This window comes from Dipodomys merriami, unplaced genomic scaffold, assembly GCF_024711535.1.
Source record: "Dipodomys merriami isolate MVZ:Mamm:240054 unplaced genomic scaffold, mDipMer1.0.p SCAF_208, whole genome shotgun sequence".
Taxonomy (NCBI): Eukaryota; Metazoa; Chordata; class Mammalia; order Rodentia; family Heteromyidae; genus Dipodomys; species Dipodomys merriami.
The window spans coordinates 1055001-1080975 of NW_027203471.1; the positions used below are offsets into that span (position 1 = coordinate 1055001).

A 25975-nucleotide genomic window follows, 5' to 3' on the forward strand; every position below is an offset into this window, starting at 1 on the left:
ATAAATATGTTAGAAACAACTGCATGAAAGAAAAAAAAAACTTATCTTGGGGTTCATTCAACTAACATCAACTTCATCAACTAGTTATTGCAAATAAGGGAAGCCGTGGGACCTATGTTTCTTTGGGTCTGGTATACTTAATATAATTTTTTCCAAGTTTATCCATTTCATAACAAATGGGGCAATGTCATTCTTTCTGATGGAGGCATAGAATTCCATTGTGTATATATACCACATTTTCTTGATCCATTCATCTACTGAGGGGCATCTGGGTTGGTTCCATATCATAGCTATGGTAAATAATTCTGCTATAAACATAGGTGTGCTGGTAGCTTTACTATGATCTTGTTTGTGATCATGTGGGTTAATGCCCCAAAGTGGGATTGCTAGGTCATAGGGGAGCTCTATGTGGAGTCTTTTGAGGAACCTCCATACTGCTTTCCACAGTGGTTGAACAAGTTTACACTCCCACCAAAAATGTAGTAAGGTTCCCTTCTGTCTACATTCCCTCCAGCATCTGTTGTTATTAGAGTTCTTGATTATAGCCATTCTAACTGTTGTGAGGTGGTACCTCAATGTTTTTATTTGCAAATCTTTTAGGGCTAGAGAGGTTGAGTATTTCTTCATGTGTTTATTGGCCATCCTTTTTTTCCTCTTCAGAGAAGTTTCTCTTTAAGTCTTTAGCCCACTTATTAACTGGGCATTTGTTTCTTTGAGGATTTGTTGTTGGGGGATTTAATTTTTTGAGTTCCAGATATATTTTAGGTATATTTTAGATATATTTTAGATATTTTAGATATGAGTTGCAGGCATATTTTAGATTTGTCCATTGTATGGCTAGTGCAGATCTTTTCCCAATCTGTCGGCTTTCTAGTAATTTTGCTAGCTATGTCCTTTGCCATGAAGAAGCTCTGCTATTCCAAGCAATCCAATTTGTCCCATTAGTCTTTGATTTTTTTTTATTTCTGGGACTCTATTAAGAAAATTTTGGCCTGTGCCATGGAGAAGTTGAGTTTCTCCTATTCCGTACTGTAATGTTTTCAGAGTAAGACTTGAAACTTTTAGAGTTTCAGATATTACAGGAAGATCTTTGATTCACGTTGAACTGATGTGAGTAGATTGAGCTGTTGCATATATTTGTGTGTGTGTGTGTGTGTGTGTGTGTGTGTGTGTGTAAGGCGAGTTATGTTTATCATTGAAATCAAGGATAAGGAACTTGGTTATTTTTTCTGAGATATACATTATGGTGTTTCTTTGTTGGAGGTAGGCTTGCCTTTGCCTGATGTGTACATTTCAGCTCAATTTTTCAATTAAAGTTTCTTAATTATTATTGAACATATAGTGCTCTGATATTGCTTTGTCTTTAGTCTGCCACCTAGGATATTCTTTTCCTCTTAAATGTTAACATTCAATATAAATTTTACCTCCTGACTGATTTTCCCCTTTAATTTGCATTTTGAAATAACTACGATAATATCTTTGATCTCTGTATTCATGAAGAAAAACCATTTTGAATTCTCTGTTTAATGTAATAACACCTGGACAGATTTTTTAGCAGCAAGACCTTAAATTTTCTTTTTTAGTTTTAGTTTAAAATAGCCCTCCTCCATGTTTTTAGCATGGGTAGACAAAGAATTCCCACAATGTCTTACAACTTTTATCTTTCACTTTCTCTATGCTTGTTTGTCCCTGCTAAATTTTTCTGGATGCCTGTATTAGCTACCCCAACCCTTGCAAAACTGTTGCTGCTACCCAATTTCCTGCCACTACAACTCAGCAATTACATTCACAATTACCCTTTCCCTGGTACTCCCTTTCTATGCTATTCATTTTGCTACCCATAATTCTTAACACTATGTTTCCAGCCACCTGATTCCTGACAACCCTGTCTCTGCTACCACATTCCTAAACAAAGCAAGGCAAGAGTAGTCACAGACAGTCGACTTGGGTACTCCCCTTGCAGGCACAATGGGATGTTATTCCTCATGTATTTTCATAAGGAACTAACTAGTGGTGGAAAGAAAAGAAGTTATTCAAAGGAGACTAAAATCCAAGTATATCAACTTATAACTTATTGCTAGGAAAAAGTCCTAAGGTGAAAGCTAATGAGAAAAGAAAATTTGACAAAAATATTGGGGATGATATAAAAGTTTAGCTTAGTCTCTTGTGCCAGTGATCTGAACTAATTTATGATATAGATATGTAACTAGTTTGCATTTTAAAAAGTTTATGAAGATGCACATTTATGTGGTACTTATATTATTTATGAAACAGTTGCATACGATCATGTTTATGATATTCAATAGTTTATGCTTTATTATATGCTCATTACTCTGCCTTTGGCAATATGAATTGAGCTCTCTAAAAATAAATGGAATTTCATTGTCAAATACTACAAGGAGATTACTAAGGCTAATACTAAAACGAAAGCTGGTACAAGAAAACTGAACAAAACTACAAGTTCGAAAGGAAGGGGTCAGTGGTAAGGGCTATGATAAAAGAGAAATTCTTCACCATAGAATCTTGGAAGAATAGAATGTGTCTTGTTGAATTACTAGCTTTTTAAACATTCTTAGAAAGCAGAACATGATTTTTGATTCTTGATTTTTGGAACCTCTTTAATGAGTGGTTAAACAAAAAAATTATCGAAATGACTGAAAATCCACTGACATGAATTATTAGATTAATATTATACTCAAAGTTGCCTTGAGATACATGAAGGCTGGATTCCTTTCCTATTAAGTTAATGGAATAAGTTTCCTTTTGGATGGTTTTACAGTCCATGACACTTGTTCCAAAACAAGGAAAGATACTGTAGAGAAAAAAAGAGGAAGGAGAGGTAAGGCTGCTGAAATTAGCATATTTCCCATTTGGACTTTACTTGGTTGTTACTACAAAGAATTAGAATTTCACCTTAAGATAATTTCAAAATGGATGTGCTAAAGGATAACTCCGAAATGTAATATTTAATGCTGTTTGATTACTTGAAGACAAAGGTTTACAGAAAACTGTCATGTACCAATAAACATCTAGAAGAAATATAATTTTAAAATTCACATGTTCAAAGAAAACCCTGGCATGAAAGTCTGTGAGTCACTTATCTCCAAATAGGAAGTGGCCCTGTGGCTCAATTGGGAGAGGGCTCCCCTTGAGCTCAAGCCCCATGATTGACAAGAAGAAATTTTAAAGAATTAAACCATTAGGGCTGGAAGGAGACTCGGTGGTAGAATGTTTGTCTTGCATGCATGAGGTCCTGGGTTCAATTCCTCAGCACCACATAAGCAGAAAAAAATGGAAGTGGCACTGTGTCTGAAGTGGTAGTGCACTAGCCTTGAGATGAGCAGCTCAGGGACAGCACCCAGACACAGAAATCAGGCCCACCTACCAACAACAACAACAACAATAAAAATTAAAGCATCAAACAGCCTGAAGATGTTGTCCAGAATAATGAATGCAGCATTATCCGTTTACATGACTTAGTGAATTAAAACCTAGTTTACCAGGGGAGATGGTGGGCATTTTGTGTGTGTGCCAAAGCCTTCAAAATTATTTTGTAATTTCCCAGGGAGGGAGAAAGGAGGAAATGGGGGGGAGGAGTGAGGTTTTTGGTGGACTTGCCTTTTGATTCACTGATTGTTTTCTGGAGTCAAATTCAGAGAAATTCTGCTTGCAATCCTAGTTGCATGGGGAATGAAGAAGCCATGTCCTGGAAATGGTTTTGTCTTGTCCTTGGCCTGGTTCTAACCACCACTGGATAAGTCAAGTCCCACTTCAGGACCAAGATGGCTTGAAGAATACTGATCCATTGGGCAGGTGGACCTAACCACAGCCAGAATAGGCAGAAAATGCAATTCAGAGGGCAGCACTGGAAATCTACACCAGGCAGAGATTTTTTAATATATATTTTAACGTAAAAATACTGTACAGAGGACTCAGAGTTACAGGACCAGGTAATGAGTACATATCTTATAGAGCATTGTTATCTCCTCCTTTGTTTTTCCCCTGCCATGTTTTCCTTCCCCACATCTCCAAATCCCCCCTCGTCGACCCCTGCCTGACATTGTAAATTCATTTTCAACACAGTGTCCTGTACATCTCATTGTCACAATGGGTCAACCTGCAACCAGCTATTTCCCTTCCACTCTCCAAATTACATTTATATATATATATATATATATATATATATATATGCTATATAACTATCTATATCTATATCTATCTATCTATCTATCTATCTATCTATCTATCTATCTATCTATCTATCTATCTATCTATCTATCTATCTATCTATCTATCTATCTATCTATCTATCTATGATCCAGAACACTTGAATCAAATACAGTGAAAACAGGGGTATACCGTGGGGGGATGAACCTACAATAGAATCACATAGTGCATTATAAGCATATTAAAAACCAAAGAAAGAAAGGAAAAACCACTTGTGTTTCTGACTTGGGGTACACTTCGCTTGTATGTTCATATGTTCTTAGCCTTTGATCTTCTCTGCTTGTCCTAGACATGTTCTAATCCTTGCAAACAAAGGTAAAACAAGGTAAACCATGGGTCCTATGTTTCTTTGGGTCAGGCTTACTTCACTTAATATAATTTTTTGCCAAGACTTTCCATTTCCTAACATATGGAACAATGTCATTCTTTCTGATGGAAGCATAGAATTCCAGTGTGTGTGTGTGTGTGTGTGTGTGTGTGTGTGTGTGTGTGTGTGTGTGTGTGTGTGTGTGTGTGTGTGTGTGTGTGTGTGTGTATACACCACATTTTCTTGATCCATTCATCTGCTGAGGTGCATTGGGGTTGGTTCCATATCATAGCTATGGTGAATAATACTGCAATAAACATGGTTGTGTTGGTAGCTTTGTGATCATTTGGGTAAGTGCCCAAAAGTGGAATTGCTGGGTCATTGGGAAGCTCTAGAAGGAGTCTTGAAGAAATTCCTTACTGCTTTCCAAAGTGGTTAAACAAGTTTACACTCCTACCAATAATGAAGTAGGGTTCCCTTTTAGCCACATCCCCACCAGCATCTGTCATTATTACATTTCTTGATTATAGCCATTCTAACTGGAGTGAAGTAAAATTTCAATGTTTTGATTTGCATTTCTTTTATGACTAGAAAAGTTGAGTATTTCTTCAATTGTCTAATGGACAGTTTTTATTTCATCTTCAAAGAAGTCTCTCCTTAAGTCTTCAGCCCACTTAATTATTGGGCAGTTGTTCCTTTGAGGATTTGTTGTTGGAGGATTTATGATTTTGAGTTCTAATTATATTTTAGATATAAGACTTTGTCTGTTCTATGACTCATGAAGAACTTCTCCCAGTAAGTGGACTTTCTATTGATCTTGCTATCTATGAGCTTTACCTTGCAGAAGCTCTGCTGTTTCATGCAATCCCATTTCTCCAATGTTTCTTTGATTTGTTTTGTTTCTGGTTCTCTATTAAGAACATTTTGGCCTGTGCTAAAGAGCCCTAGAGTTCCTCTTATCTTTCATGTAATGTTTTCACGGTGTCTGCTTTTATTTTGAGGGCTTTGATCCATTTGGACTTGATTCTCATGCAGACTGATATATATACATATATATATATATATATATATATATATATATATATATATATATATATATATATATATATATATATATATAGCTTTAGTTTTCCACAGGTGTTTAACCAATTTTGCCAACACCATTTACTGAAAAGGCTGTCTTTCTTCCATTCTATTTTTTAGCTCCTTTGTCAAAGATTAGGTGGCTATAGGTCACTTGGTTCTTTTCTGAGTCTTCTGTCCTATTCCATTGGTCCTCAGGACTGTTCTTGTGCCAGTAGCAAGATGTTCTTATTACTATGGCTTTTCGCTTCAGTTTGAAATTTGGATATTGCTCCAGTGCTGTTCTTTTGGCTAAGGATTGACGAACCTACAGCCAGCATTATACTTAATGGTGAAAAGTTAATGTCATTTCTCATAAATTCAGGAAAGAGATAAGGATGTCTTCTCTCTCCACTCCTCTTGAATTTAGTATAAGAATGCTAGCAGGGATAATAAGACAAGATCTAAACTTAAAGGAAATCCAAACAGGTAAAGATGAAGTAAACATACAAGATGACCAATGGAATAGAATTGAAAACCCAGAAATGAACCTACAGTCCCATAGGCATCTAACTTTCAATAGGGCAGCTAAAAAAATAGAATGGAAGAAAGACAGCCTCTTCAGCAAATTGTGCTGGCAAAATTGGTTAACTAATTGTAGAAAACTAAAGCTAGATCCTTATTTATCACCCTGCAGTAGTATCAACTCTAAATGGATCAAAGACCTCAGAGTCAAAGCAGACACTCTGAAAATATTACAGGATGGAATAGCATAATCTCTAGGTCTCCTTGGCACAGTCTGAAATTTTCTTAATAGAGATCCAGACACAAAAAAAATCTAAGACAAATGGGACAAATGGGATTGCATGCAATTGCAAAGCTTCTGCATGGCAAAGGACATAGCTAGCAAGATCACTAGAAAGCCCACGGATTGGGAGAACATCTTCACTAGCCATATAATAGACAAGGGTCTCATATCTAAAATATACCTGGAACTCAAAAAATTAAATCCCCCAACAACAAATCTTCAAAGAAACAACTGCCCAATAAATAAGTGGCCTAAATACTTAATGAGAAATTTCACTGAAGAGGAATGAAGGATGGCCAATAAATGCATGTAGAAATGCTCTTTAGTAATGAAAGAAATGCAAATCAAAACAACATTGAAATACCATCTCATCCATTTAGAATGGCTATAATCAAGAACTCTAATAACAACAGACGATGGAGGGGATATAGACAGAAGGGAACCTTACTGCACTATTGGTGGCAGTGTAAACTTGTTCAACCACTTTGGAAAGCAATATGGAGGTTCCTCAAAAGACTCCACATAGACTTCCCCTATGACCCATTAATCCTACTTTCTGGCATTTACCCAAATGTTCACAAACAAGACAACACTAAAGCTTCCAGCACGACTATGTTTATTGCATCATTATTTACCATAGATAAGATATGGAACCAACCCAGATGCCCTTCAGTAGATGAATGGATCAAGAAAATGTAGTATATATACACAACAGAATTCTATGCCTCCAGAAAGAATGACATTGCCCCATTTGTTAGGAAATAGAAAGACTTGGAAAAAATTATATTAAGCGAAGTAAGCCAGACCCAAAGAAACATAGGTACCATGGTCTCCCTTATTTGCTAACTATAATATGCCTGAGTAAATCAGAATATGTCAAATAAGTTGATGTTAGGGAAATGAAAGGTTAGATATGTATTCAATTTTTTTTTATTTCATGGGATTGTTTCTAACACATTTATAAGATTATTTCGTTGTTGCTTTCTATGTCCCTCCCCCATGGTATAACCCCTGCTTTAACTGTATTTGATGTCCGTATAATTTCTGGATGGGAATGGCAAAAACAAATCGTTTGACTACGGATACAGGTGGACCCATTGCAACAATAAGATGTACAAGTCATTATGTCCAAATCGAACTTTACAACTTTGGTGGGGGGGAGGAGGATTGGGTGGGGGCAAGGGAGGTAGATGGGAAGGGATGGATAGGGGAAACAAAGTAGAAGGCTACAATGCTTGACAGGAAATGTACTCATTATCTTGTCCAGGTAATTTTAACCCTTATGTACACTATTTTCACCAGAAAAAATAATAAATTAAAAAAAAAAGAAAACAAGAAAAAAAACCCATGAACATTACATGATCTTGTATTTAATGGACTCCATGGACTCCACTCCCAAGTTACTTGAGATGATCAGAAACTCTGGTGAACTAGCAGAAAATATTTTTTTCTCAATAAAACCATCCAAGAAAGGAATAAAAATAAACAAGAAAGGAATACACAGTTGGAAATTTGGGCTAATTTTGTCATTATGTTTTGAGAAGTCAAGTTTCCTATAGAAATGCAACTCATATATAATCCTCAGTTGTGTTTTAAATGTTGTTTTAATTAAAGATCATTTCTAGATGCAAAAGAGCTCATGATTCTGAACCAAAAATTTGAAAAAGTAAGCATCATTCTGTTAAATTCCAAAGAAATGATGAAGGATTACAAAAGTTTAAGCCTGGAGAAATAGGAAAGTTCATTTAATGTAGGACTTTGTAGATCTGGCTAAATTAGAATTTAGATTTAAAATAGATATTTTTATTTGTAATTTAATATTCTATATGATACTACAAAATTATTTTCAGGTAAAAGATTTAATTTACAAACTCACAAATGATTCTGGCATTCTAATTGACTAGAGTAGTTTTTCAAGTGAGGTATAATAAGAAATTTGTTGATAGATAATTCCAACAGTTCATGTGTAAAATGATAATGTGAATAATCTAGACAAATAGCCAACAAATTGATTGTATTAATTTATAAATATAGAAACAGAGCAATCTTTTGAGACTTTGGTGTAACATGGTATGAAGAGTAATTGGGTGACATCTTTTTTTTCTACCTATACATATCACAGGAAGAAATTTCCTTAATTATGTACCTCTGTATACAATGAGAAAAATGCTACGTTTGAGGTTTGTTTTTATTTTGTTTTTGTTGATTGGTTTATCCTAGGGCTTAACCTCTGGTCTCGGGCACTGTCCCTGAGCCTGTTTATGCTCAAGGCTATTGCTCTACAACTTGAACCTCAGTGCCACTTGGGTCTGGCTTTTCCTTATGAGTTTATTGGAGATAAGAATTCAAGGAAATTTCTTGCCTGGGTGGGCTTTCAACCATAATCTTGAAATCTTAATATTAAGATATACAGATCTCTTGAATATCTATGATAGATTATATATATAATAAAATAAATAAAAATAAAAATAAATAATATTTGCAAGTGTTCTGATCTCAAGAAAACCACTGCGGGGAAAATGATATAGGAAAGTTTAGTGTAGTATTCTTTCCACAATAGGAAGGGCATGACATTAGCAGAAGTGTAGTATTTTTTCACAATAGTGATAAAGTAGTCATGATGTGAATTTAGGGAATTTTAAGGCACACCTTACAAGTTGGAAATTGTTGTGCTAGGATGATTTGACGGCATAAAAACTTGGGATTGATTCTTATAGAAATAATAGCTTACTCTGATGAACAAATGTTTACTCTTACGGAATTATTTATTGGAAGTGGCACTGTGGCTCAAGCGGTAGAACTCTCACCTTGAGCTGCAGAGCACAGGGACAGCGCCCATGCCCAGAGTTCAAGCCCCATGACTGACCAAAAAAAAAAGGAATTAATTATTATAGATACTTCATAGTTTTATCCTCTACAAGAACGTGTCTATTTTTTCTGTTGGCTTTTAAATATGTAATGCCTCAATGAAAACTGCATCTATTGCAGAATTAAATATAATGCAAACAGGTACTATTTTGAATGTCTCTGGTATGGCATGTTCAGAATTTGAAAATGAGTAGTTAGTAGTCTTAGGAATGTTGAGGAACAGATATATTCTGTCCTCTTAACAATTAGTCAGTTTTCAGTTTTCAGTTAGGAGTTTCCATAGAATTGAACTGTTTTCTGTTTTAGTATGAGACAATACGAAAATAATATTTTTTCAAAGTAATGGCAAGTATATTCTGAAAATATTGTATAGTTTGATAACATTCCAGTTGATGTCCCTCTGATAAAGAAAGAGTAAATTCAAGTTAGCAGCCAAAATGTTCATTTTTTAAAAAGGTAATACACATAGAATAATATTTACTCTACCAATACAGTGAAATTATATTTTATGCAGCTCATTTTAACTTAATTTTATTAAGGTCATATATAGAAAAGGTTGCAGTAATTGTAAGGTATTGAATACATAACATGTCAAAATTTTTACCCCCTCCCTCATTTTTCTCACACTTTTCTTTACCCCATACCCCTCACAAGTTATAATGTCAATTTCCAACATGTTGTCCTGTGAGTATGGCTATTGCATTGGTTAACCTTTTGTCCTTTGTCTCGCCATTTTATTGTTCTGCTTCCCTTGCCAAATGAACATAAATGTATATACAATACACAGAATACTGAAATCAAATACAACAGTGGCCAAACCATAGGGGAAAACACAAAAGAAAAAAGAAATCACATAGTATATTAAAAACAACATCCACAAAGAAAAACCTCTCTTTCCATATCTAGGAGATTATTTTGCTCAGCATCATTTTATATGGTCATTTATACCTAGCTATTGAGCCATTCTACTCATCTGCTAGGACTATTTCCTATTTATTATTAATTTTTATTATTAATAACTTTTTCCTATTACAAATGAGGGAAACCATGGAATCTGTTTCTTTGTGTCTTACTTATTTTTCTTTGTAGGATTTTTCCAAGTCTTTCCATTTCCTTATGAATAGGAAGCATAGGATTACTCCGTATATATATAAACCACATTTTGTCAATTTGTTCATCTACTGAGTGGCATATTGGTTTAAAACATGATTGCATGTAAATATCACTTAAGGCCATTCAAAAATGACAGATTCCACCTCACCAGATATAATATCATGATTTCTAAGTAAGATAATATTTTATGGTGGTACAAGTTTTGAGATATAGGATGAGTCTAATGTATATCTTTCACTGAATTAAGCAGGAAGATATCCAATATCATGTAGGACTAAAGTCGTAGTGACAAAATATTTCCCTTGAGAAAGATATAGGAGGCTGCCAGAAGTATGAAGTAGTTCAGATAATTTTGAAGAATTTAGAAATGCAAGCTCAATTATGTCTCTTTAAATAATAATTATCCAAGTGGAAGGGCAAAAGAAGGGTAAGAGAAGAAAATAACTGACAGCAGATCATTGTCCCAAGTTAGAGAATAAAAAAACATAATCTATAACTTCCAAGTTAAAGAGAAACCAATATAATACGTCCCACTTAATTTAGGTACATGCAAAATATTTACTTGGCTTTTCCCTAGTTAATGATCCAAAATAAATGAACATTTATAAGAAAAGTTATGTGATTGAAATTGCTTCAACTTGAACACTAATTGTGATCAGCCCTTTTATTCTCACTTTGTACTTGGAAAATTGTCCCTAAGTTGATGATTTTGTGGCTGATTAGATTCAGAGTTAGGGGCTTCTACTTGTACAATTAGCCCAGAATAGTTTAAAGCAGTTTTCCACCCAAGATATCCAACTAACATTGTCTGAATCTGTACTTTGAACACACACTCACACCTGAGCACATTATTTGAAATTATAATTCAGCTTTCCTTGGCACATTCTACTTTGTGCCTTTGTCTTCTTTGCATATGCCTTTTGAGTTCATAGTTGCTCTATTTCCATTTCTTCTATACAAACTGCTCAGAACATTGTTCAACTACCACTTCTTATTTGTACAGGCCCAGTCTGTGTATGAAGGTTCTTTGTCCATGTTAAGCAATAGGATAATACTAACTCTCTGAGAAGAAAAGTTCCACAATATAACCCTATGCCCACATTAAAGGATGTAGAATTTAAAGCATTTTGAGACAGTGATATTAGAATTAAAAGGCTCCTTAGGGACATTTTCCTGGAGTTCATCAGTTTACCCAGGAGAAATATAAATATCCACAAAATTTGGAGCTAATTAGTAAGTATCCGAATTAACATTAGATCCTAGATGTTGTGTTAATACAAGTCAAGATTGTATTATTGTTAAATCAGAATCCTTCAATCCTTGACAATGTGTATGAGAAAGTGAAAGAAAGACATTAAATCAGAATATCTTATCTTTTTAGTCATTTAATCCTAGTGGTGAGAGTAATGTCTGAACTTTTCCATTCATTAAAAGCTTGAAGTTTATAAGAACATTTTCCTACATAAAAGAATTTGTGTCAGGTTTGTTCACACAGCATGGAGATATACCTAACAAGAATTAGATTTCAATAGTGTATATGGAAGTTATGATGTGTCAATGGCTATTGAGGCATTTTCTGTTCTAAAGAGGAATCAATTCCAGGAGTCTTCAGTCACATCAGTAAAGCTGTATGTTTAACCTAATACTTGGTTTTACTTGTCCTACATTTATAATGAGTAGGCTGATAAGATATCCAAACATATCTAAATATTTTTCAATAAAATCCCAAACTGATATGGATAGATGGGTCACTAATTGGAACTGTAGCACCAATTAGGCTTGTTTGTGCTGTAGTTCAATCTATAATCTCCTGGCTAAATAAAGTTTTCAAAAATATTCACAGAATATCACTAAGAAAAGTTCATGATATTTATATCTGTGTAACATTTCTAAGGTCAGGATTTAAGCATTTGTTCCCAACATTTAGAATCAATAGGATCTGTTAAATTAATGGATCCAGAATTTTATGTATTCACATTCATATCTCAACATTTTATCAATATGACTTTCACCAAAACACTGTTCTTATTGAATTTGTCTATGTCCATTTACTTTTCAAATCCAAATAGTAGATTTCCTTCAATATCTTCCTGAAAATTCATTCCTTCCCTTTCTTCTATAAATCTGTGTTTGTTACTTTTTTGTTTCCTTATTTATCGCTTTCCTCCAATCTTGTCCACACTGGTACTCACATTGTTCACACATTCATCAGAACTTTCCTTTCCCTCTTCCCTTTAATAATGTCCCTGATTTTATTATTATTTTTCATATTCATGGTCGTGAATATTTTGATGATGTCCAAACAGACCTATCTTTGCATCTCTTTAACATTAACCTTAGAACTATCAGTGAGTTTTTTTTCTTCTAAATCCATCTTTTCCACCTGTAGTCCTTATCACCAAGAATGTAACTAACACAGTTAGGAGACAGAGATGTGGAAAAGCTTTAGATTTACTCTTACGCTACCTCGATCCATTAGATAAGATGAATGATCAAGATTTTCTCAGTTTCTGTCACTAATGTAATTTCTATGTACTCCTTTTTATGCCCCTGACACCAGCCTATTGCAAATACTCATCACCAGTCACTCAGTCCTAAAACAATTGTTTACAAAGTATGCATTTTCCCCCACAGTCTTTTTTATATTGGTCCTCTCCATCACCAAATGACTCTCCTTGTAAGCACACAGAGTGAAGAACTCAGACAAAAATTCTACTACATTATTTACTCACAGCATTGACTATTGGTCTTACATTTCTCATCTGTAAATGGATATAATCTACCAGAAATATTGAAGAATATATTTGTTGACCTCTAGAGCAAGGCAAAAGAAAGTAAACAGTCATTACTTTTCCTGCCTTAGCTTACAAATAAGGAAAGTGTCAAATTCAGTTTGTTGGTATAAAGTCAGAAATAGTTTCATGCAGAAATAAAAATAAATTTTAAGTCCTGCAGCTTGTGTCCTTTTATGGTAACTGCAGATATGTAAGTATTATTATGTAAAATTTGTCATGTATTTACAGCTGTAATGAAGAACATACTCTTAATATATCATTGGAAAAGTATCTATCTGAGAATGTTATTTGAATTAATCACACTAAGTTGAAATCTAGATCGTAGCCAATCAAAATATGGAAATAAATGATTTTATTTATAAGCAAATAATACCACCAAGAACAGTGAGTATACCTTAGAAAGACTGTTGGAATAACATTAGGGTTTTTACTGTCTCTACCTGTTTATTTGATTGATTTCTTGATATTGAAACTCTCCTCTTTTTATTCTGGTTTTGTTTTGTTTTGTTTTGTTTTTGGTTCGTCATGGGGCCTGGACTCTGGGCCTGGCACTGTCCCTCAGCTCTTCAGCTCAAGGCAAACGCTCTACCACTTGAGCTTTTTCTGCTTATGTGGTGCTGAGGAATCAAACCCAGAGCCTCATGTAGGCAAGGCCAGCACTCTGCCACTGAGCCACCTTCCCAGCCTTCCTCTTGTTATTGTTATTTTATGTAATCCAACGCTGTTAATAACTATGCATTCAACGTGGGAAATTTAGCTTCAAAGTTATGTAAAGTTTTTTTTTTTCCTTTTCAATCACAACATCGTCATTATCAGGGTACACTGTGGTCATCATTCTCTCCACCCAAATTATTATTAGCATCATAAGTGCTAATTATTGAACGTCGGATATGTGTCTATGATTTTACTATTATTTGTCTTTAGATTAATAATTTTAATGTTACCACTGAGCATGCATCCATATTGAAATTTTGAACAAATAAACAAAAACCCCTAAACCATATCAGGTAGCTTGACTATGTGCCTATAACAAATTATGGAATAGATTTTTTGAAGCATTGCAAATTCCTAATCAGTATGAATTAACTTCCTCTCTCTCCTGAACTACAAACAAATATTTAAGAGTTTGGGCAGAACCTTTTCAAGTAATATACTGTAAATGTTACTACAATGTGTATATCTAAAATTCCCTTGAAAGTAATAAACTCTACTTTATATTGAAATCTTAGTTATTTCATTCTAGGAAACTTTTAGAAAAATTGACTGTACCTTTGAAATGAAAAATGTCAAAAATAGTAACATAAAAGTTTTAGAGGGAGTCTGTCATATATATATATATATATATATATATATACATACATATATATATGTAAATGTTATGTGTAGAATAGTACATATTTAGAGATTATTTGTCATCAGAAATATATACATATATCTAAATTTATTTGCAGAATGATATACATAATAGTGAAACAAACATCTTAAAACATAATTAAAATTAAAAAAAAAAAAACTTCATGAAACCAAGTTCCGGTAACTCACCCTTATAATACAAGGTATTGTGGGTGCTGAGATATTAGAATTGTTTTCGAAACTAGCCCAGACAGAAAAGTACTTGTTAGATTCTTATCTCCAATTAACCAGTAAAAACAGGAATTAGCTCTTTTCCTCAAGTTGTAGAGTGCTGTCTTTTAGCATAAAAAGGCTTAGGGACAATGCCCAGGCCTTGCAAACAACACCCACAACGAATTGTATCACATTAATTTCACAAAAGCATCTTTTAACTGCTGTGAACATTTCTTAGAAACATGAATACACACCCCTGGAAAATGTTAAGTTAAAATGTATAGAATATTTACATCTATGTTAAAGACATAACTATTTAGATTGTTTAAGGTATTTAGGTAATGATTAGAATTTAAGAATAATGATAGGTAGGTCATATATTGGGACTGGTTTTTTATTCTATTTTACAATAGTAATAAAATTATATTTATAATGATTATATAAAATTATTGTTGCTTGCTACTTGAATTATCATAAGTGATAAATATTTTTAAATGATTTCCAAAGCAAAGGAGAATCAATTCTTTTGAAATTTCAAAACAATTAAGAAAATGATTTCAATGCTGCTTCACTCTAAGTCTATATTTGTTTTCTTGTTCTTATTTTCATATGTTAGTAGAAATTAAAATTCCAAAAATTTAATGGATATTGGCATTCAGGAACATCTTCACATACACTAATATTGGAGTTCCTTAAGTGGGATTGTTTTATTTCATTTGTTACTGTCAAAAATATATCAAGATTATTGTGTATTTTGTTCTTTTCACTGCTTTTGGCTCTTATCTTGAGAACAGGTTTTTCCTATCAAGGTAGAGATAAGCAATTGGATTAAACAAGTAACATATGACTTTCATAAAATGCAAATGCATAGATTTGTGTCTACTATCATTTGCTAAAAGTTTCTTCCAGAAAAGTTTCTCAATTACTTAGAAGTTTTTCCCCTCCCCCTCCATAAATTATACAGACATCAAATACAGTGAAAGCAGGGGTTATAGTGTGAGGGAGGGACATACAAAACAACAAAGAAATAATCATATAAATGTGTTAGAAACAATCGCATGAAAGCAAAAAAAAAACATTTGAATACATAACTTAGGGTTCATTTCCCTACCATCACATTATCTGACCTTTTCTGCTTGGCTCAAATATATACTACATATTGCAAATGAGGGAAGCCATGGGAAAAATAGGGATACATGTGGACCTATTGCAACAATGAGATGTACCAGTCGTTATGTCAAAAAATGAACTTTACAACTTTTGTGGGGTGGGGGTAACGGGGAGGATTGGGTGGGGCGGCGGGGGAGGATGGGAAGGGATGGGAAGGGGAAACAAAGGAGGAGGCTATAATGCTTGATAAGAAATGTACTCATTATCTTGCCCATGTAATTGTAACCCCTCTGTAGAGTATTTTCCCAATAAAAAAATAAAAAATAAAATAAATTTCTCAGAAGTGATGCATAATTCCTAGGTATCCCACTTATCACATATACTTTTGGATTGAGTTATCTCTGTATAACCTCAAACGGAAAAATTACCCTCAAAATAAACAGAAATCACATCTTTGTTTTAAATGCAGCAGTTTACAAAGAGTTTTTAGCCAACACCAAAAACATCTTTTTAGCTGTTCTGCATTTTGTGTGAAGAAGTTTTAACAATAGTTTTTTTCCTGATATGCAATTCACTTACAATATGTTATTTCCTTTTATTGTATACATATTAGTCCTTTGGAAGTGAATTGTACTTGCATAGGTTTCCAAAGCCTAATTTTCACAAACTTGCATTTCTTCAAATAGAAATGCTGTAAATTTTAGAACAGACATTAAAATAGATATAAAATTCAGTTACAGGAATTTGCCCAGCATACATCCTCTATAGTGTGTCTTTTCAAAATTTGTTTTTGGGGATCATTTCCAGGGTCTCACACATACTATTCAAGTTCACTGTCAATTAACTACATTCTGTGTCCAAAAATGTTTTTTACTTCTGTTTAATACATTCATAGAAGTGTAATGTCTGGATCCTATACAATTATCTTTCATCTTTTGAAGACTTAAAAACTTGTTTGCTAAAATGATTGCAGTATTATACAAATCGATCACTATGAGAAGTATATCAATTTATCCACAAATACATTACTATATTTTGCGTCCTTTTTTATATAATGGTCATACTAGTGAGTTTTCTTTTTATTATTTCTTAGACACTAAAGAGAATCTTATTTCATATGCTCCTCCTATTGACTATTAATTTACATATGTTACTTAAAGAAATATTCTATTCAGGAAAAAAATTTATATACAATTAGAAGACATAAAAATACTTAAGTTTAAGAATCATTGTAGCATTAACATTGTAGCATGAACAAATATATGCACTCTATCTGTTGGATATGCTTTCATTTCTCTTATAGTGTCCCTTGAATTATGAAAGGTTATCACTTGATATAATCCAGTTCTTGCTTTTCTTTAGCCATTAATGTTTTCCATATCAAAGGTTTAGAAACCTTTACTGATCAATATCATGAAATTTTACATTTATGTTTTATTGGTTTTTAAATCTCACATTTAGTTTGATAATCATTCTTTATAAGGTTTGAGGTAGGCCAGGTGCGGGTGGCTCACGCCTGTAATACTAGCTAGTGAGGAGGCTGAGATCTGAGGATCGTGGTTTAAAGCCAGCCCGGGCACGAAAGTCCATGAGACTCTTATCTCCAATAAACCACTAGAAAACAGAAAGTTTTGTTGTTGCTCAAGCGGTAGAGTGCTCACCTTGAGCTGAAGAGCACATGGACAGTGCCCAAGCCCAGAGTTCGAACCCCATGACTGACATACAAACAAACAAACAAAGTATTGAGGTAGTAGTCTAAGATCATTCTTGAAGTCTAGAGAGGCAATAGTGCCAATAAAACCAGTTAAGATTCTGTTTTTATTTCATAAAATCATAGCATCCTTTTAAAAATCTGTGGACCATAAAACTAAGAAATTATTTTTGACAAATCTGTTACCTTCTTCTATGTGTCTGTTCTTAAAGTAGAACTATGTTGTCTTCACTACTAAAAATGGTAATACTGTTCAAAGCTAGTATGAAGGCTCAAGCTACACCATTTTACAAGATTGCTCTGACTGACCTGTATTCCTTGAATTTACATACGAGATTATTGAGCAGGTGGACCAATATTCTACAGAGCTATCTAAATATATGATAGTCACTCATATTTTACAACTTGTGAAAATACAAACCCATGATATTATATATAGAAAATGTCTTTAGATACTGCTCAATGCAACTAAAATTAGTTTAGAAATGAGTTAAGATTTAGATAACAGTACAGCATAATCAAGCTGAATGATGACGACTTGAGATGTACTGCAGAAGAGAGTGTGAGAAGGAAGAATGGTGGACCACATAGGAGCTGTATGTCATTGGTATTGTTTCAAAAAACAGAAAGACTTCAAAAAAGAGGAGAAAAATAAAGTGTCCTGAATCTAGTTTCTTTTTAATCCACCTGATAGTTTGGACTGAAAGTCAGATAACATGGGAAAAAAATAGAAAATAAAGCATCATATAGATCTGTTACAATGTAAAGAAGTTGTAATAGGAATATAATTAATTTCTAAAAAAATCAGAGAAAGAATAACAATAGCAAGTGCTAATGTGGATAGAAGATGGATCACATTTTATCATGTAATTTTGAAAAAACATACTATGAATGAAAATTTAAAAGTCATAATTTAAAATACAATTTGTATTATAACTAGATAGTATAGCTCAGTGGTAAAACATTGGCCTAACATATGTGAAGCAATTGTGTGATCTCCCAAGCATTAGAAAGTACACACAAAGCACACATACACAAAAACCAAATAAACACACACACATCCCACATACACACATTTGTTATTATCATATTAAACAGAGGAAATTATCACAAATAGTAAAAGTATTTTAATATATGAAATCACAATATTGCTCATACTATTTAAAAGTTTAGTAGAAATAAAATAGTCACAAGATACTTGGAATCTTATAGGTTAAGTACATTGAAAATTCAGAAATAAAAGACATGAGAAATTTGCAAACAAGTTTTAAATAATAAACATTTTGAAATATGTGTCCTTTTATTTAGACAAAAGATTGATGTTACTGGTGTTTTAACTCAAGATTTAGAATATGATAACCAGGTGCTCTATATCTTGCTAGGGATGACTATATCTCTAATCATTTCACTCTGGAAATTTTATGATAAGGTCTCATAGTTTCTCAGTCTCTCCTGAATTACAAACCCTATTTATACTTACCATTGTAGTTAGAAAAATGGAAAGCACAAATCACTATGCCCAGCTCAAACATTTTTTTTAATTCAAGTAAAATATTTCCAAATAATGACCTTTTTAAATAAAGTATGTGCTTCTTGAAAATACACTATTTGTTAAATGGGCAAATATGTTTAGAACTAAAGAAAATAAATTTATTTAAATTCACCAACCATAGAAAATTTAAGAAAATAATTTTTAAATATTCACATGTTAACTATTTTGAAATCAAACTATATGTCTGAATAATTTACATGTGTTAAAATTATGCAAAACTAAATTAACTACTCCTACAACTCTGAAAAAAGAATTACCCTAAAGAAACAATAGAAAATAATTAAGTTCAAAATTTGAAATTTACAAAATAAAATGAAGTGTACTCTATAGTTGACTTAAGTACCTGTAAACCCTCTGTATATCAATTTTATAATAAAAAATGCATGAACAAAGAAAGAACAGTACCCATTGGTCAATAGCGACAGGAAAAACATCAGTAGGTTTTTTTTGTGAGTGTGCAAAAAAATCAGTGGAAGAGATAACAATGTTTCTTCCATAATAAATGTACTCATTACCTTACTTATGTAACTGTATCCCTTCTGTACATTACCTTTACAATAAAATTAAATTGAAATTAAAAATATACTAAATAACATACCAATTAAGATTTCGTAGAGAGCATGGGAGGTGGCTCAGTGGTGGAGCGCTTGCCTTGCATGCTTGAGGCCCTGGGTTCGATTTTTCAGCAAACATAAACAGAAAAAAAGCTGGAAGTGGTGCTGTGGCTCAAGTGGTCAAGTGCTAGCCTTGAACTAGCCTTGAGGAACAGCAACCAGGCCCAGAGTTCAGGTTCCATGACAGGACCCCCCCTAAAACAAAACGTAATTACTAGAAGCCATTGGTTAAAACTTTTTAGAAAACTAACCTAAGTACCCAAGTAATATAATTTGATGATGCTATCTAAATACTTCAACTTCAGCAGAGAAGCCAAAAGTTTAAAAACTGTTACAAAGTAAAGTAATAAATCAGAATATATTACTATTAATAATAATCATACGATAAATTTATAGTGGTAGTCAAATTTGTAAGAAATGAGGCAATTTGCCATTCATTTGCACTTAATAAGTGAGAAAGAATTTTCTAGGTCTTTTAAAATATATAATAAGTTTAATGAAGAAACAATTCTGTCACATCATATGATAATCAGAAGAAGCTGATATTAGAACAAAGAGCAGATTGTACTGTTTTGGATGTTAATGTATATACTTATTTTGGTTGTGGGAAATTGTCTTCAAATTGGGGAATTGTTTTTGTTAGACTGGTGTCATATCAGTGGTTAATTTTAGGATAGAGGTTCCCTTTCCTCAAGAACATGCACCTGATCTGTCTTTTTAGCCTTCCCATTTTCAATGGCATACGAGTTGCACACCAACTTGTCCTGCTTCCTACCTTGACTGGCTTGGATTCTGTAGTCCTTCCAATCTTAACCTGTGGATAGTGCAGGATGGTGGAAATGATCCAATGCACCCAGCTATAGATTGAGAAGGAAGTCCACTAAACTTTCTGTTATCAAGCCTCCTCAGTAGTTAAGAGCTCAGATGGGAGCCCCTGGTACCAAGCAGTAAGAGTATTTCTTAAAGCAACTAGACATATCTATGACTTACGCATGTGAACACCTCAGGACAAGAATAAAAGAGCAGTGAAGCACAGAGGACAGGACCAATTTAAACTAGCTACTTGGAGGCTGAATAAGCTTAGCTAGCTACTCTGGAGGCTGAGATATGAAGACCACTATTCAAAGCCAGTCCAATCATGAAAATAAATGCGATTATCTCCAAAAAATACAGAAGTGGAACAATGGCTCAAGTGGTAAATCAATATCCTAGGTCACAGAAGCATAGAGATGATGAATGAATGAGCACTTGCACATGCGCGTGCGTGTATACATGTGCATGTGTACACAAACACACACACACACAAACATAAGTATTGCAATGCGAAGTTTTTTTTTTAACTTGCAGTACTCTATTTCCCTGTGTTAGTTTAAAAATTAACAAAATCAGCTAAGCACCTATTTACCTACAACTCCTCATGTTTCTCTAAAGTCAACTCTCTTTTTGGAAACATGATTTATTTGACCCAAATGTAAATTATTCAGGAGTTTGATTCTTCGCCCTCAATTCTGTAGAATTAGATGATTGTTTAGCTTCATCCTAGCAATATAATTTGAGAAATCCTACATCAAGCAACATATTTCTTTCACTAGAAGGGAAGCCTCTTTCAAACAATTAATAATAGGTTTTCCTTCTTCTTGCTAGCATCTGTAGTTTTATTATCTTCATATATTTCATGATCTGTCTGTGTATGACAAAGATTGCTGTGAAAATGAAAAGACCCTTCGCAGCACTTATCATTTATATACCATTCATAGAGATGAAGGTGTTTAAATATTACTCAAATTGCTTTGGAATAAATCATGTTCAGATTGACTATCGTGAAAAATAAGGATTGGTTTCTCAGCACATTAGGTAAGAACTTGATTGAAAGAAACCAGAAAAGTGAGGAACAACTCAACACATACATTCAAATGAAACAAAACAACCCAAGAAAACAAATTAATTCAGTACTCAAAAACCTGCAGAAAATGACCTGACTTAAAAAAAAAAAAGATCTTTACACAATGACACGTACCTGTTATTCTAAATTCCAGGAAGAATAACATAACGTGGACTGAGCCCAAGATCAGTATCTGAAAAATAATCAGGATAATTTAGGGCTGGAGACATGACAAAGTGGTAAGAACACCCATTTAGGGGGCACAAGACACTCAATTCAAACTCTAATATTATGGGTATTAAAGTAAAAAGCTATGATTTTAAATAAGTGGAATAATTGTAAGATTTGAGTATTTGAGTGGAAAAATGCATGAGAGAGATAGAATATACCCATGGTACAATGCTTTCAACTTAAGTGAAAATGTTTTGTGGTACTTCAGACAAAATAGAGTTACCTTGCAAATGAGCATGGTTGTGCATTTGGGTGATGGAATTACTTTACTTACACAGGTGTAAATTGAATAGATTTTATTTGGGTAGATTGTACTTCTTGAAATAAGAACCTGGATGATGTCCCTGAGATTTTTCTCGCAAAGCTACCATTTTACTACTTTGAGCCACAGTTCCAATTCTGATTTTCTTTTGGTTGTTTGGTGATAAGAGGCTCCTGGACATTCCTGCCCAGGATGGCTTCAAACCACGATAATCAGATCTCAGCCACCCGAGCAACCAGGATGCCAGGCAATAGCCGCCGATATTTTTCATAATTTAGTAAATTGTACAGTTCTTGAAATTATTCATTATCATTATAACCTGTGTAATATATGTGTGTTTGTATATATCAATGCATACAGATAGAAATACTTTAACATATTTTTGTATCTACAGTAGATTTATGAAATCATCCATTATAAAATAAAATGGAAACTAAAATTAATAAGGAGCAAAACAAAGGAAATTATCACATGTCTTGTTGGTGAATGGAATACGAATTGCGAAAATCACTTTGGGAAAACCATCTCTACGTTAACAAAATGGATAAGAGCTATTAATTCCAATCCATCTATTTGCCCATATTGTGCAACCTCACACATGAGTGTCAAAATCAAACCACACTTTTAGCCTTTGTTTTTAACTCACCTGTTACAAATTATGGGTTAGATGAAGTAACCAAATAAAGATTATAATAATATTATGTGAGGCTATGAATTAGAGCTGAAAATGATTTTAAATGTGATAATAGCTAATTAAATTGCATACTTCTTACTTTTACTCTGTCATGTCCCTCATTCTCACATTAGGAAAATACATAGAAGGTTCTCACTAAATTATATGTACATTTATGATATAATGTATTGAAAGAATATGGGCACAGTGTGGTTTTAGTTTATTGAGACCTGTAGGGGGAAGTGTGTTTTTGAAGACTTGCAATACATTGGGATGAGGATGAAGGGAAGGATGTGCTTATTCTGGAAAACTGGCTACAGGATTGTTCCCATAATGGTAGTGATGAATTCTTCCAAAAGGTTACAGTAAAATCACTGTCACAACCATGTTCATTGCTCCACTATTCATCATAGCAAAGTTACGGAAACAGCCCAGATGCCCTTTGGAGGAGTGATGGTTGGAGAAAGTGTGGCACATATACACAATTGGATTGCACCTATCCATTTTGAAGACTATTACATTATTTGAAACGAAATGGATAGATCTAAAAATATATTAATGAGCTAAGTCAGAGCCAGACAAACAAAGAACCAATATGTCTCATATTTGGAAGCTAGAACTTTATACAAGTTTACACAAAAATATTAACCAAAGCATGATATTTGCAGAGGAGTATTTCAAAAGTGTATTTTCTTATAAAATTGAACTTTTAATCCAATAAAATATATGTCAGGAAACTATCACTTGGAAGGTGTGAGGGGAAGTCAAAAGGAAGGAATAAAGAGAGTTATGGAAGAAGAGAGTGAAAGTATATTATTCAATGCAGATAGTATGAAACTAGAAAAAATTAAAGTGGGGTGAGGTTTGAAAGGATGTGGAAAAGTTATATAAAGATCCATTATACTTAAAAAAACTGATTTGTTGAATGGAAATTCCATTGTCCAAGTATTTAAGATAATAAGAATATAATTAAAAACAATGGAGACATCTGATCTTAAATTCTATTTCCATCTCTTTTAAAAAATGAAATTGTTTGCTCTATAAAATGAACAGAGGGATGAATTTCTTGGCTAGCTAGATCATTGCACATCTGTCTCTTCCTCTCTCCCCTTTCATGGTTCTCATAGGTAATATGATTGCTTCATAATTATCCTAATTTATTTTGCTTTTATATTTTTGGTTGCATCATTTAACTTTCTGCTCAGCCATTTCCCAAATAATTTACATGGAAGGCATTATTTCCTATTTTCTCATTCCTAGAATAAGCTGCACATGAAGACACCACTGGTCCTCATTTTCAGTCTGTACCTTTGAATACGGAGGAAAATCTTTCCTCTGCTCTCTATCAATTCCCTACTCTCCAGTTAGAATAATTTAGAATAGTAAAAATGAATAAAGAGGAAATAAATAATAGTGAAAAAAACAGATGCCAAAAATTCACCGGATATTTCTGACCAGTTCATCGAATGTGAACTATTGGGGAAATACATGGACACCTCATACTCACTGGCACTCAAAGTCTCTGGCTAGGCAATTCTGATGAAGATGATTAACAAGATGAAAAAGTGAGAAATGGTATCAATTGCAAGAGAAAAATGGAATAGGATCCAAGCAAATTTCTTCTTTGGACTGCTGAAAATAATCGCCTTACTACAGTGCAGAGACTACTTTCCAAAAAGGCCACTCATGTGAATACTAGTGATGACGATGAGTACACCCCTCTTCATTGAGAAGCATTCAGTGGACACTTAGATATTGTCCATTAGTTGGGGGCTCAAGGTAGATATTCATGTAATAATTGTGAATGGCTGGACACCCCTGCACAGTACTTATACATGGAATAATAACAGAGTGGCTTCTTTATTTCATCATGATGCAGATATCAATGGCCAGACTAAAGGCCTCTTGACCCCCTTGCATTTTGCTGCTGGGAATAGAAATAGCAAAGTTATGCTAGATCTCCTTCTGTTGAACCATTATATCAAACCAGGTCTGAAGCAAAACTTGGAAGAAACTTCATTTGATATTGCCAAAAGAATAAGTATGTATCACTACCTCTTTGATGTTGTGGAAAGCTGTACAATTTGTTCTCCTAAGTCCTAATGGTGTGGGTAAATTTCTTAAATTTCAAAATTGCCAGTTCATCCTATGTGTCCATACAAAATATTTTCACAATACAAAGCAACAGCAATATCTTACTTTAAACATTCATGAATTCCATGGTATTCTTCCAAGTGAATTGCCTGACTTTGATGTCAATATACATTCAAGTTGTTTGTATACATCTATAATTATTTCTGTAGCGTTTGTGATTTTTTAATAAGAAATAATTTTAACTTATCTGTTGAAATGGTAGTAGAGAAACTAAAGATATTTCTGGTGCTTGTCTGAAAAAAGTATATTTTAAAATATTTAGTATTCTGTTTGTATAATATCCATCATCTAGTTCATTCTCTCCTAGATATAATACTTTGAATTCGACATTGTTTTATAATATATAGGTTCATTAATGTGTCCTTTCAGATTGCATTCCATATAGAAAAGGTTTAAGATTCCTTTAATTCCTACGTCCTTATAGAATTTTATTTTTTTGGGATAAAATGAAAATGTTATTTAATTTCAAAACTTTAATAAAGGTTATGCAATGTAAAGGCCTTTATAAAAAGGTGAAGATTGAATGGTGTAAAACTAACTTTTATTCCTATGAATTACATGTATAATTACACTTGTATATTTGTAATCAACTGTTTAATAACTGTTTTTCATTTCTTCACAAATTTTCATATCATCCTTGTGCAAGAGCCATGTTAATCTCTGTATTGTAATTTGCGTAAATGTGCTGCTGAAGCATGTAGTGTCCTGTAAATTTAAGTAATTAATGATGCAATCTTAAGACAGGCATATATCCTTGGTTGCCTATTTGTAACAAGGAAACCTTATTGTTTCCTAAATTGCTATTCATCTTGTTTCTGTAAAATTCTGTTTATGATGGAAAAAACTTACATTGATAGGTCTACCTGTATACATATTTAAAAAAATTTTCCCTTCCCCTCCACAAATTATACCAACATCAAATACAGTGAAAACAGGGGTTATACCATGGGGGAGGGACATACAAAGTAACAAAGAAATAATCTTATAAATATGTTAGAAATAATTACAGGAAAGGAAAAAATTTGAATTCTTATTTTCGG

The 25975-nt window shown here is 33.4% G+C and overlaps 1 pseudogene; it reads right to left on the reverse strand.

The window, feature by feature from the left end:
• Positions 1-25532: 25532 nt before the first annotated feature.
• LOC138833454 (U6 spliceosomal RNA) lies at positions 25533-25632 on the reverse strand (annotated as a pseudogene).
• Positions 25633-25975: the final 343 nt, after the last annotated feature.